The 14774-nt window shown below is 35.3% G+C and overlaps 1 protein-coding gene across 7 annotated transcripts in view; it reads left to right on the plus strand.

The window, feature by feature from the left end:
- SGCZ (sarcoglycan zeta) overlaps nt 1-14774 on the plus strand; it is a 1085895-nt gene that overhangs the window by 426558 nt on the left and 644563 nt on the right. The window lies entirely within an intron of this gene.

The following is a 14774-nucleotide window of genomic DNA, read 5'->3' on the forward strand; positions in this document are numbered from 1 at the left end:
AAGATTCAGGCTGATGATTTACAAAATTATTTAGGGATGCAACTTTCTAAAACTACTGTAAAACCTCAGTTGGCGCAAATCCGGCGAGATTGCTTGCATACTTTAAATGATTTTCAAAAACTTTTAGGAGATATTAATTGGATTCGTCCTTATATTAAAATAACAACCGCTGAATTAAAACCTTTATTCGATATTTTACCAGGAGATACGGATTTAAATTCTCCACGGAGTCTTACTCCTGCTACTCTTAAGGCTTTGCAATTGGTTGAAAAGAGATTGACTTTGACTGTAGCAGATCGGTGTGATCCGCAAAAGCCTGTTCAAGCTATAGTCATTCCATCCCCTGGGTCTCCCACTGGAATGCTGTGGCAGGGGGGTCCTTTGTTTTGGGCATATTTATCACATAACATGCCGCGAATAATCACTCCTTATCCTATAGCTGTAGCTATGGTAGCTGCTAAAGTTCTTAAGGCTGGAATACAAATTCTTGGTAAAATGCCAAACACTTGTATAGTTCCTTATGATAAAAATCAAATTCAACTATTAACCAATAAAAATGATATATGGGCAATTGTCTTAACTGCTTATCCTGTTCTTTTTGATAATCACTATCCTTCTCATCCTTTAATTGGGTTTTTTAAAACAACAGCCTTTATTTGGCCCAAATTTTGCCGTCTAGAACCTTTGCCTGATGCTAAACTTATCTTTACAGATGGCAGTAAAACAGGAACTGGCACCTATATGGTGGATGACCATGTAATGCCAGTTATAGTGCCTTCTACGTCTGCACAGCGTACTGAACTTTTAATTATTATGTGCGTGTTGCAACACTTTTTAGATCAGCCTATCAATATTATTTCTGATAACATTTATGCTGTCGCAGCTACTAGGACTATTGAAACTGCCATCATATCTACTAGTCAATCAGATATCTCCTCATTACTCCTAGACTTACAAGAGATAATATTATCTCGCGGAGCTCCCTTTTATATTGGACATATACATGCCCATTCTGATCTTCCTGGACCACTAACATTGGAAAATCATCTGGCTAATACTGCAGCACGTTTCCATGTTTATTCAGCTCTAGAAGACGCTAAGGAGTATCATAAAAAATGGCATGTTAATGCACAAACGCTTAAGATGCGTTTTCATATTTCTCGAGCTGATACTCATGATATAGTTAAATCCTGTAACAATTGTGTTACCTTCTGAGCGACAGGTAGAGGTTAAGACGTTCTGTCTTTGGGCAGGATTCTCTCTCAAGATATTGCCTGATCAATAAAAGCATTGTAGAATGATAGATTGTGAGCTGACCAGAGGAAGTTTGGAAAGAAATGCTTTAGGAAATAGACCTAGGGCCATCTTAACAGCCTAATTACAGGGATCTGTGAAAGTTGTGCTAAAGGAAAATTTTATGCCAGGATTCTATATCCTGATTGAAAATAATAAATAATCATCAATCATTTCTTCCATTTAATTTATATAAAATATACTGAAATGAAAACTAAACAAAAACAACTGCAAGGAAAGTGTAGAAGTGCTGAGCTGGCTTTTTATTTAACCTATGAAATGTAAATATTTCTGGAGACTGGTTGGTAGAAATATTCTTACCACTTCTGTGACGATCATAGAATCACTAGGGCCATGCAATTTTAGCCTTGGCTATAGTTAGGCAGTCATCAAGGAGAGCATGAGATCAGCCTTCAGTTGCCTGTTTGAATGAATACTGTCAGTTATTTAAAATTAATGTTAAATCCCACCTTTCTCCAAAAATAACCCCTACATCCCCTTCTTGCATTTTTCTGATACTTAAAGAAATTGAGGCATTTGAGGGTGTGGAGTGTTTTCCTTTCTTGTTTAAGGGGATCTGCTGATCTAGACTTAGAGACCCTAATGTGTGCCATATCAGTCTTACAGATTTGTATGTATATGTTGCTTTTTTCCCTTTGCTCAGGGGCTGAAAGGATGGTTTGTAGTGTTGGCAATATAAAAATATTAGAAGTAATTTGATTTTAGTCATTTTGTCTTTTCTAAAAAAGTGCTTGTTTGTAGTGGAAGGGTATGGCCCTTTGTGAAAATAATGTGTAATCTGTCCCCCCAGTAGAAGGAAGTATGCAGCCAGGGAGCTTGAAATGTTGATCATATGGCCTAGCTTCTCCCATCTGGATATATTATGGTGTCATTAATCTTGATAGAGAACCCAAGAGCAGGAATAAAGGGATTTATTGTTTTCCTTCATTTGTTTTGTGTTCATACTGGGTATAGAGGGTAAGTATGAAAATTGAAAACTTGCAAGAAAAAATGTGCAAGAAGTTAGGGTCCTAAAAATTTAGGCTGTTGAAAAGTCCATCATGTTTGAAATATTAGGAATCATATGTGTTACTACTATTATTTTTAGTAAGAATAGAAGAGAACACACAAGTATTTATGTCCCTTAAAACTTTCAAACATTGTATAGTACATCATATGAAATCAAACTCTGATATATATGAGATGTTAAAATATTCCCGTTATGTTAGTAATATGTTAATTCAAGCTGAAACCACTTGCATGAAAATTTCCCTAGAAAAAAATGTTAATAAAAGGAGGGCACTTGTTATGGTGAGCACTGGGTATTAATATGTAAGTGATGAATCTAAATTCTACTCCTGAAACCAATATTATACTCTATGTTAATAAACTAGAATATAAAAAAAAGTTGATATAAAAAATTAGTGTCCTGATACAAATAATTGACTGCGAATATATCTTCAGTTGAAATAGAGTCTGTATCTATCTAAGTAATGGAATATAAAGCTTGTGTTTTTCTTGAGATTATTACTGCCAAAAGATGTCACTGCTTCATATTTAGACAACTTGATGAATGAAAATTTAATTATTTAATAAAAATTATTAATTATATTTTACATTGCATCATTTTAATCATGTATGCCAATAATCAATTTTCTATTATGGTCTATAGAAGTAAATAAGAATTAGATTTAACTCAGATATTTAGATAGAGCTAACACATTCAACATGATATGAAAAATTAAAACATTGAGGTGACAATTCTAGAAAAGCAAAAGTCAGATTTTTACCATAATTAATTAGATGTGCAGGTGAGAGTTGTTTTCTTTCCATCAGATAAAGTTGACTCCATGTACATAAACTTGTCTAGCTTAATTTTCACATTATTTAACTTTGTCATATTGTACCCATTATTCTAAGTTTTAGAAGAAATATCTCAATTCTACCCATCCATATATGTATATTTAATATATATAATTACTAATTATGTATTATAGTATATATTTATACTATATAATTTTATATTATAAATTATAATATATTTATATTATATGTAATTATATTATAAATATATATTTGTATTTATATTATATATAAATTTTACATTTATATTTACATTTATATTATATGTGATATAAAATATATTTGATACATTGCATAGTTAATAATGTAGAATTATAAATATTTATAATATAACATTTGATATTTACTATATGTTATATGGTATATATTGCTAAATATTTATTAAATTATATATATTACATTGGTGATATTATCAATAGATAGTTAAATTTTTTTCTCTTTTTGTTGAGAAAAATTCAGCTAACGTTTTTAAAAGCATTTTTTATTGTAAATTTGCTACAGTTTTGATATTTTATTAGAAAATGCAGAAACTGTGTAAAGAGGGAAATTTAAAATACTCTGTAATCCTGTGAAGGACCTATGACAATTATTACTAGTTAGTCCATTTTTTTCAGTCTCTGTGTATGAAAGTACACATAAATGTTACAGACTTTTGTATCTACAATATTTTTGCTTATATTGCTCTATCCTGATTACTTCCCATTTCAATGCTCAGTCTATTTTATAAATTCTCAAACTGTGTAGATACTCTGTGGAATTAGTTTTACATTATAATGTTTCTTGTCCCAGCATGACTATGAACTCTTTGTAGGTACATGACATACCTTGTCTTTGTTTTTGTGACTCCCACAGCACAGAGATGGACAAAAAGAATGTTAGGAATTGAGAATTTATTCTTTGAAAGGTACTACACCCGACATTTTGTAGATAGTATCTCACTTAATTTGTGATGGTTCGGTAAGGCAGGTAGAATTTTTTTATTTTACAGATGAGAAAATTAAACATAAGACCTGCTTTGTTAAGAAACAGCCCCGGGAGGATCATACCTTGTTCAAGCCACAGACATAAGGCCTGCTCTCCCTGGCTTCAAAGTGTGTGCTCCTTTTTCATTCATACTACAATTAATTTGTGATCCAGCTTAATTTAAGAGTAATTATTAAATTAACATAAATAAGCAGATTACATCTAGGCTGTCATATGTATGAGATGTTATATCTAAATGACTCTCCAAGTATATGTTTTGGGGATGTCCTAAGGTCATTTAAATTTAATACAATTTTGTTGAATACCTCCCCCTTTTCCCATTCATTAACTATCTTCTTATCTCATAAGGGAATACATTCACCAGGGAAGAAGTTGCTCCTTCTTTGCACATTCACCATCTGTTTGTGATTTAGACGTACCTGCCTCTTCTCCTCTTGCACTGAGTTCTTTTCCTTGGGTACTTACATCTATTACCCTTGTTAAAATCCTTACAATTTCTATCTCCAACAGCATACAGCTCAAAGTCCTTATCATGCCATATCGTACTTTCCATGACGAGACCACCTTTCAGCTGTATCTTGACCTCTCCCCAACATTTGGCGTTTTTTTGTTTTGTTTTGTTTTGTTTTGTTTTTTGTTTTGTCTGAAACAGCCAAGTTACTGAATGCATTTGTGTGTTCCTGTAAAAGCTGTTTTTCTTCTTGGAAAACTCACCTATCAGTCTGACAAATTCTATTTATCTGCAGTATTTCATTTAATTATCAACTCATTTGTTTTAAAAAAAAAAAATTCCTGGGTATATCACTCACATGCTCATTTCTTTTTGCCTTTAATAAGTACCTTTTGCATTTTATTGATACTGTTAGTTTATGAGTCTGTCTCAACAACAGAACAACAAACTTTTTGGTGGCTGATACTATAATTCATTGAATTCATTCATTCTAGCACCAAAACCTGGCAGAGGTTTTGAATACAGATTCAGTGGAAATTTCCTGAATGAGTTAATAAACAATGACATCTGGGCTCACAGTGGACATCTGTACTCATTATAAATAAATTGTGAGAACATTAAAATACCATACATGTGTTGAAAAGAACTTTATGATACTTAATTTTTATTATGTATACATGAGTTTAATCTTTTATTCTCCCTCCCCGGTATACACAACTATACTAACCATTGGGGAAAAGAATAGAAAATAGTTAAATTTAAAAAACAGTCATTTAACATAAAAAAGTACTTATTGAACACCTGTTGTGTATTGGGTTCTTCATTAGATAAAGTGAAGATAAAAGTTTGCATACTGTAATTTTTCAAAAGGTTCTCACTTGCCGCTACAAATTTGTGAACTCTTCAAATTTAGGATAGCATGTTTTAAGCATTCTTCAAAATATTTGTGTTATATGGACAATCATAATTCTCAGTTTTTTAATAAATAAAAAAGCTGTGAGGCACAGGGATCATAAATGCTTTTAAAGCTTATTAATACAGTGTTGGAACTTGGATTCAAACCTAGTTAAGTCTGGCCCCAGAATCTGTGTTCTTAACCACTGTGTTTACAGTATTTGATGTTTCTAAGGAGTTCATAGTTTGAAAGAAATGGTAGATTTAGAGATGAGTAGTATAAGCAATGATGTAATATAAGCAGAGTACTATGAAAGAAAGCAAAGGAGTGACTGGCCTTTGAATATATTAAAAATAATTTCACAAAGCCAATGATATTTATTTAGATTACAGATTAGCAAACGCAGCCCACTGACCAAATGTGGCCTACAATCTGTTTTTGTACAGCCTACTATCTCAAAATGTTGTTTTATCCCCCCCACATTTTTCAAATGATTATTAGAAGAAAATAAATTATTTTTGACATATAGAATTATATGAAATTTAAACTTTGTTGTCCATAAATATAGTTTTATTGGAACACAGACACACTAATTAATGTGTTTTTATTTATTTTTTAAAAAATATTTTATTTATTTATTTGACAGACAGACATCACAAGTAGGCAGAGAGGCAGGCTCCCTGCCAAGCAGGACCCTGAGACCATGACTTGAGCCCAAGGCAGAGGCTTCAGGTGAAGCCACCCAGGTGTCCCTAATGTGTGCTTTTAAAAACTGCCTCCGTGGTACAACAGAGTTTAATAATTAGTTATTGGAAGGCACATGGCCTGTAATGCCTAAAATATTTACTCTCTGGTGCTTTACAGAAAAGTTGTGTTAATCCTGGTCTACACAGTTTTTTCACCAAGGGAAGTTCGTGAGGAAGAGCATGAGTGAGCACAAGGTCATGAAGATGTAAAGGAACATGGTGTGTGTAGGAAATCACAGAATGTTGAGTAGGGCTAATGTCTGTCTGCCAATTGAGTTGCAATTCATGGAAAGAAATTTGATAATCTTTTTTTCTTTTTTTTTTTTCAGCAAGAAGTGGGAACTATTGGGACGCCTGGGTGGCTCAGTTGGTTAAGCAGCTGCCTTCGGCTCAGGTCATGATCTTAGCGTCCTGGGATCGAGTCCCACATCGGGCTCCTTGCTCCGCAGGGAGCCTGCTTCTCCCTCTCCCTCTGACTCAGCCTTGCACTCTGTCTGCCTGTGCTCGCTCTCGCCCTCTCTCTGACAAATAAATAAATAAAATCTTTAAAAAAAAAAACAAAAAAGAAGTGGGAACTATTGAACTGTTTTAATGGGCCATTCCTTCTTTTTCTAAGCACTGATGAATAAATGTTGATTTTGCTTTCAAACTTAACAACCCATGCCAGTTTCCTAACTTAAAAAAAAAAAAAAAAGAGTTCTTTTCTTCTCATCTTCCTGTCCAGTAAGCCATGCTGCTTCTTACCATTATTCACACAGTTGCCTACATGAGGAAATGTTTATCTGCAACCCATTTTTTATAGGACTAGCCTCTTGTGAGTTCCTTAGATGAGATATACTCTATAAAGAAACATTCATTATTATTTCCATTCACATCATTGTCATTATTATTATTATCTTCATTGGTCTTTCTCCATCTGCTTCCCCTTGCCTCCCTAAGGTTTTTCTGCTATACTTCATTTCTTGTTAGTAATTTGTTTTATTTGGTAGGTTTATCTTCATTATTTTCTTACTGTATTATTTCCACCTACCAGGTGACTGGTGTGTGTTTGCACATGCATGTATATGAAACAGAGAAGGTCCAACTATGTTAAAAAAAATTTAACTGGTGTCTACAACTGTACATGAAATAGTGGTCGGGACTTAAGATCCGTCATGCTGCCAGTTAAGTTTCTAGATACTCATCTGATTTATGAGGAATATTTTGGCTTTGTTTTTGTCCATTATGTGAACACTGTCAGTGATTGACTCCCTGGCACCATGGCAGTGGCCAGAATGCGACAAGCAGAGACTCATTTCAAAGGAGAATTCTGTAAATTATCAGCACAATTCTGTTCCCTTCTTCCCCTACCAGGTATTCTGTAATGACATACTACAGAAACAGTAGGTCATATGCAGGAATTTCTTTTCTCTTTTTAAAGATTTTATTTATTTGAGGGAGAATGAGTGAGCAAGTGAGTACAGGTGGGGTGGAGGGACAGGGGAAGAGAGAGAAGCAGGGAGCCTGATGTGGGACTCCGTCCCAGGACCCCGGGATCATGACCTGAACTGAAGAAGGCAGATGCTTAACTGACTGAGCCACCCAGATGTCCCAGGAATTTCTTGATATTAGGAGGATGAGTATATGGTAGGAAATGGTGACTACCAGCAGCTTGGTTCTGGATCCTGAGGGGGAAGGAATACTGGGTGATACGTGGGCACAGCCAAGAAACTACAGAATTGTCCCTGCAAGTTGGATTACCGTTCTTATACAGAAGTTCCCTTAAATAATCAAAATAAAATTTTAATTTGAAGAAATCTTTTTAAACAGATAAGATACTGTTTTTTTTTCTGCTCCCCACAATGCTCAAGTCATTCCTTGGTGTTACGGTAAGCAATGAATAGTAATAGTAACTATTACTGAAATAGTAACTATTTCAGTTCATTATCACTGTAAGTCACTACATGGAAGCTCGGTCAGTAGGAAAAGTTACTGCCTTTCATAAGGTCTCTAAATAAATTATTTTGACTGACTCAGACATTGGAAGAACACAGCCTCTTGTTTTATTCAGTGTTCTCCTTTATAGAACATTAGATCACAGGTCAAAAGGTTTCATAAAATAACAAATGTCACACACATGGCATAAATCCTTATAATACATAGGCACACATAGTTAAAAATCATATGTATGCTCTTTCTCTACCTGTTCTCTTTTGTTTTATAGGTTGTAGTGCTTCATAAAGTACTACGTCTACTGGACTCAAATCTTATTGTCTAGAGTCATATGAAAATAAAAGCAAACAAAACAAAAATCTACTCTACATATAGTATATAGAATTGGGATTCCACATTTGGACTTGGTTACTGTTATGTTGTTTAGCTCTTTTCTCTTTGTTTATTCATTTGTCAAAAGCAGTCAAGGGTCCTTGTTGTATATAGTACTGTTCTGCTAGTGACGACAAACCTAAATATGAATTGGGTACAGTCTCTGCTCTTTTGAAGAGTTTTTAGTGCTTCTCATGGTGCTTTGCACAGAATTTAGAAGGACTCCAGAGTTGTCTCAGAACCAGCCTGTGGCTGTAAGTTATGCGGAGAATACTTGTTGACATCCCTTTTCCTCTGTGTGACTGTAGTAGCTCCATCATCTCAGGGACAGAGTAAGTTCAAGTCTAGCCCAGATTTAAGGGCAGGAGAGAGGCTTCAGCATATTGACAGGAGGAGCTTCCAAGTGTTATAAAAAAAGATTAAGAGACGTATTTAGAAATAAAATACCATATGATAGAATTTATATAATTCTGAATTTTTCTGTTATTAAACATATGGGAGTTTCAAATTCAGCCTCTGTAAATACACGTTCTCCAAATTTTCTGTTGTGCTTTTCTCTGAAACTGCTTTTTATATTAAGTCAATTAAAGCTGTAGAGATAAAGAAATTTCTTTATTAAAAATGGATTAACTAGTATTATTTTCCTAATTAAACAACTTCTGTTGAGTTGATATAAGCCAGGAATTTTGTTATAGGTTGGGCTAATATTTTGAAGATACAGTCCCAACCATAAATTCATCATTCAGAAAAAGATCTAGTATCTGAAAAAATAAATGCATTCTTTTGAATTATAACATTTTTCTGGAATTATGTATAATCCCTTTAAACTATGCCATGAGTAAGTCATATAATAATTTTTATTTTTCCATATATAATGGGACTTCTTTAAAAATATGAATGCATGGGGCGCCTGGGTGGCTCAGTGGGTTAAGCCGCTGCCTTCGGCTCAGGTCATGATCTCAGGGTCCTGGGATCGAGTCCCGCATCAGGCTCTCTGCTCAGCAGGGAGCCTGCTTCCCTCTCTCTCTCTCTCTCTGCCTGCCTCTCTGCCTACTTGTAATCTCTCTCTGTCAAATAAATAAATAAAATCTTTAAAAAAAATTAAAAAGAAAGAAGTAAAATATTTAAAAAAAATATGAATGCACAAGAATTGGTTAATAAATAATTGGTAAATATGATAGTGATGATGAAGTACCTGACATCCTATCTCCTCTAAGATTAAGTGGCTCCTTTAAATGTCTCTTTTGTTTTTCACTTTGTTTTTACTTTTTTGTAGGCAAAATTAGGGACAGAATTTTTACCATTTCTGAGCAAAGGAATTCTGGTGACTAATCTTTAGCATGGCTTTCTCCTCATACTTTCTCTTGTCATTTCTATTAGCTATTGTTATGCCATAAAATGCACTTGTTTACTGAGGCTTTTAGATAATTGTAATTTTATGTCTCCGGCTTAATAGTTTTATGTGTAACTGGTACTTTATTGTTGCACAACATTCTTCCCTGTAGGATATTTGGGGGGGGGGTAATATATTCATCCTGTCTACTTATCTGCTTTCCCATTCTGTGGGAATCTTTGCCAGAAGATGGTGTACACTTGTCTATGAATGGATAAAAGGAGGAACTTGTTTAGTTTCATAGCCGTAAAATTAAATTATATTTCAGGCCTTCAGTTATGAGTTTGCGTAGTCCTTGTTTCTATAGTGTATGAGAAATTCTTCCATATATATGATATAACAGAGGTTTATTCTTTCAAACCATTTTAAAATGTAATCACTTTGATGCAAAAAAATATTCTATTTTATGTTCTTATCATAAAAACAGTTTTACAAATATTTTAATCGCCTTTTTTACGATTCTGTGGAGTATAGAGAAATCAACTCTGGGTTTCTATAATTAGTTAGGGGTGTCATTTACTGGGGTATTAGGGAAGGCTGAGTCATAGGAACTTGTCAGATATTGTGAGATCCAGAGCATCGTACCAGAGGTGAACTCTTAGTACTTAGCACTTCGCTAGGCATTTTACATACTATTTTCATTTCTGCCTTTTGGAAAATAATTTAAATCTCTAAAAGAGTTAAAAGAATAGTACAAAGGGGTGCCTGGGTGGCTCAGTCAGTTAAGTGTCTGTCTTTGGCTCAGGTCATGATCCCAGGGTCCAAGGATTAAGCCCCTGGTTGGGTTCATTGCTCAGCAGGGAACCTGCTTCTCCCTCTGCCTCTGCCTCTGCCTTTTTTTTTTTTTTTAGTTCTTTTGGGGGTTTATTAAGGCATTGCGCACAGTGTGATTTTCTGCCAACTGAAATGAATACAAGGAAATCTAGCAGGACCTGAGGGATGTGCTTGTAAGGTAAACGGTAAGGCTGACGAGCTGAGAGAGGATATAAGAGTAATGCTCTCATGGTCCGCTCTGGTGCACCCCAGGGGCTGAGCCAGGGGCTCAGGCTCCAGGCTCCTAGAGAGCACCAGGACCCCCACCCCCTCACCGCAAGTGTGGAAGGTGCAGTGTGGCCTGGCCACAGAACGGGGCACAGAGGCACTGGGCAAGCAGGCCAGGATGGGCGGCCTCTGACACGACGACACAGGGACCAAGGCAGGTCCCGCCAGGCAGGCAGGAAGAAGAGGCTGGGATCCTCTGTCTGGGCCCTGCTGTGGCTACTCTGCCTTTTTTTCCATTTACGGCTCACTGCATCCAGGGAGAACAGGTGAGGTGTGTCCTGAGAGAGCAAACAGAACAGGAGGGAGGAGGGAGTGGGGAGGAGAGACAGGCCAGGTCACTGTCAGCCTGAAACTCCAGACTGTTCGAGGTCACTCCACCTTCTTTTGGTCCTTGATCTTGAGTCCAATGTCCACCCTCTTCTCAAAGAAGTTCACCAGTTGCACTCTCTCCCTCTGCCTCTGCCTGCCACTCTCCCTGTTTGCACTCTCTCACTCTGTCAAATAAATAAAATCTTAATAAAAAAGTATATTACAAATTGGTAAAAGGCCTTTTACCAATTGGCAACATTTTGGCACATTCTCTATTTTTGAGCCATTTGAAAGTAAATTATATACATCATGATTCTTCCTCCCTTAATATTTTAATATATATTTCTTTAAAAATGGATATGCTCCTATACATCAGCAACATGATTATCATTCCCAATATTATCTAATTTTTAGTTCATACTTATATTTTTTCTAATCGTTTTTAATCTTTCTTGATTTGCTCCAGGAACTGATTGAGGGACAAGCACTCATTTGTTTATGCATCTCTAGTCTCCTTTAATCTAAGCAGTGAGTGACCCACCCCCCGACACAAGCTCCATCATGGTTGTCTTTCTTAACATTGACATTTTTGGAGTCCAAGCTAGTTGTTTTGTAAACTCTCTCATGTTTGGATCAGGCTTATGGTTTCTTCATGTATAGGTTTACTTTAGATTCATTTTTGGCAAGAATACTGCTTTGATGCTGGTTTACACTTGCTTTTGCACCATATCAGGAGGTATTATGTTTATTTATTCCATTACTGGGGAGACTGGTGTGATCATTTGGTTAATGTGGCACCATTAGATTTCTTCATGTTAAAAATATGCATTTTGGGGGGCACTTGGGTGGATCAGTGGGTTAAACCTCTGCCTTTGGCTCGGATCATAGTCACAGAGTCCTGGGATGGAGCCCCACATCCCACTCTCTGCTGAGCAGGGAGCCTGCTTCCCCCCGCCCCCCCCCCCCGCTCCCCACCTGCCTCTCTGCCTACTTGTGATCTGTCAAATAAATAAAATCTTTAAAAAAAAAAGAATATGCATTTTCATCTGTAATAAAGAAGTAATTTATTGGGTAAACTTTGGGGTTGTGTAGTGATCTTGTTTTCCAGTAGGCTATAGGTTTGTTTTGTTTTTTGTGTTTTTTTGCTTTTTGAGTTCCAGTTGTTACATCTCTGTTTAGTATCTGACCTTTTTTCTGTGAAGAAGTGTTTTTTCCCCTCTAAATCTCAAGTTTTACTAAGGATACTCCTTCAAAGTGGATCCAGTGTGCGTTTTGATATGTTCCCTTTAGTATTTAAACATTTGTTTGCTTTCTGGGAGAACGAACTGTTGTTCTTATACTTCCCCTCTACTGACCTGGAATGAACTATTTTGCAAGGTGATCTGATAGGAAATAGTGTTTAGAAACTAGTATCTGAACACTAGATACACTCATTGCTACTTGGATGTCATTTCTTCATGGCTTTTTAATGAGTGAGTCTAGGATGGATATATTCTAAGGGCAGAAAAATAATTTCAAAGAACGTTTGAGCTGTTCATAAATGATTGTGTATTATGCTGATTACTGCAACTCCAGGGTTCTTCTTCATCAGAGTTCTTCTTCATCTTTCCATGGTGTGTGTGTGGATAGTGTGAGCATGCATGCGTGAGTTTCTCATAGTGAAACCCATAATTCCCAACTCTCTCCGTATTCACCCATTTACAATTCACAAAATAGTTGCAATGTAAAGATTTCTCTGCAGTGGGTACAGAGAACTAAAATTATATGAATAGGCAATTCTTTCCTTTTGTAGTTTGATTCTTACCCATTGTGGGTAGGTATTAAGCCATCACTGGATTTTCTTACACCTGCTTTGTGGTATTAGTACATCTACAGGTACTCACCAGTGTTTCTTTTTACGTATCGGGTGAGCAGATATTAAGTAGAGTTGGGGATTAATCTTCAAAGATCTCTGGCCTGCAGCACAGTGTTTCCTCTGCAGATATCTAAAGAGGTAAGAACATCAAATGCTTAGTATCCGGATGAAAGAGAACTTCTGAGATAAGAGAAGTACAGGGTGTAGAGCTACAGTTTATGAAGAAGAAAGAGACAATGGATTCATTAACGCCTGTAAGTGAACAGATGTGAGGAATTTGGGGGCTCCATGTCTGGTTTCAGTAATGCTGGAGAATGGTCTTTGTTGACACTAGTAGTTTGGAAGGACATTGAGCTGTTTTTGGTTCAAAGTTTGGCTGCAGTGAATAGTATTGCACATTCAGTATAGCATAAGATGCTACTTGAAGGCTGAAATCCAGGATTCTCCTAAGAACTTGATAGAGTAACCTCAGAGACTACTGTTATCTGACTCTAGAGGGAAACCACATCTATAAATCACATTTTGAAGAACTTAGGAAATATCAGTAACTAACTTAAATAATTTTTAAAAATTTAATGATTGTTATTATTTTTAACAATTAAATACAATTAAAAACAATTATTTTTAACAAGATATATGATCTTATTTAATACATATACTGCAAATTAGGTGTTATTAATCCTATATTATAAGTGAGGATACTGGTGATCAGAGAGGTTCTATAAATTTTATGAGGTCAAATAGCTAATAAGGGCAGATGAAATTTAAATTTAAAATTATCTAACTCCTAACCCCATGACATTTCTACCTGATGTTTTGAGACAGGGATATCTCTGTGGAAAAAGCTTTTTAGTGTTTACTTGCCCAGTGATAACTTGTTCATATAGTTTGTTATTCATAAAAGGATCAAAGTAAACTGAATATCCATCTATCGAGAAAATAAGCATAATGAACTTTAGAAGGCGAGAGAACACGGAATTCAATAAGTTAAAGCATAGGAAAGCCCTGCATATATTTTTTTTATGTTTTCAATTTGCCTTTATATTTATTAACAATTAGCTATGGAACCAGATTCTAGTTGTATTAAATGAAGGTAAATCTCAAAGACTTGGTGTAATGTACTTCCTTATCCATTCAGCACTTTGTACCAGGCACTGTGCTAAGTTGGGAATAATTATTTTATTTTACATAGGAGGAAACTGAGGCTACCTGAAGTTCAATCACTTGATAAAAGCACATTTCTGTCAAGTTTGCAACATAGACATCTGATCCTATACTCTTTACGTCTCATTTTATACAACCTTCCTCAGAGATTTTACTATTTTTTGGTTAATATAAATTTTAAAATCTTCTGTTCTTTTTTAAAATGTGAATGATCACTTTATAATTGGATAATTAGTTCAAAATGCTTATATTTGAATATGCACTCAAGTATAATCTGAATCAAAATATTATTATGATCAGTTTGGAAAGAAAAAGAGGCAAAATATTTTCTTTTGTTTCTGGACAATTGTTTTAATCAGAGATTGTTTTGTGATATGTTACTAGACTGACTCATAGCTGTCTGTCTGTCAACAGAAATTCTTAATGTGTCTACTTTGTTCTTGGCCCTGCTCTAAGCCTTGAGCATAGAAGGAGGA

The sequence above is a fragment of the Mustela erminea genome, chromosome 21, assembly GCF_009829155.1.
Source record: "Mustela erminea isolate mMusErm1 chromosome 21, mMusErm1.Pri, whole genome shotgun sequence".
NCBI lineage: Eukaryota > Metazoa > Chordata > Mammalia > Carnivora > Mustelidae > Mustela > Mustela erminea.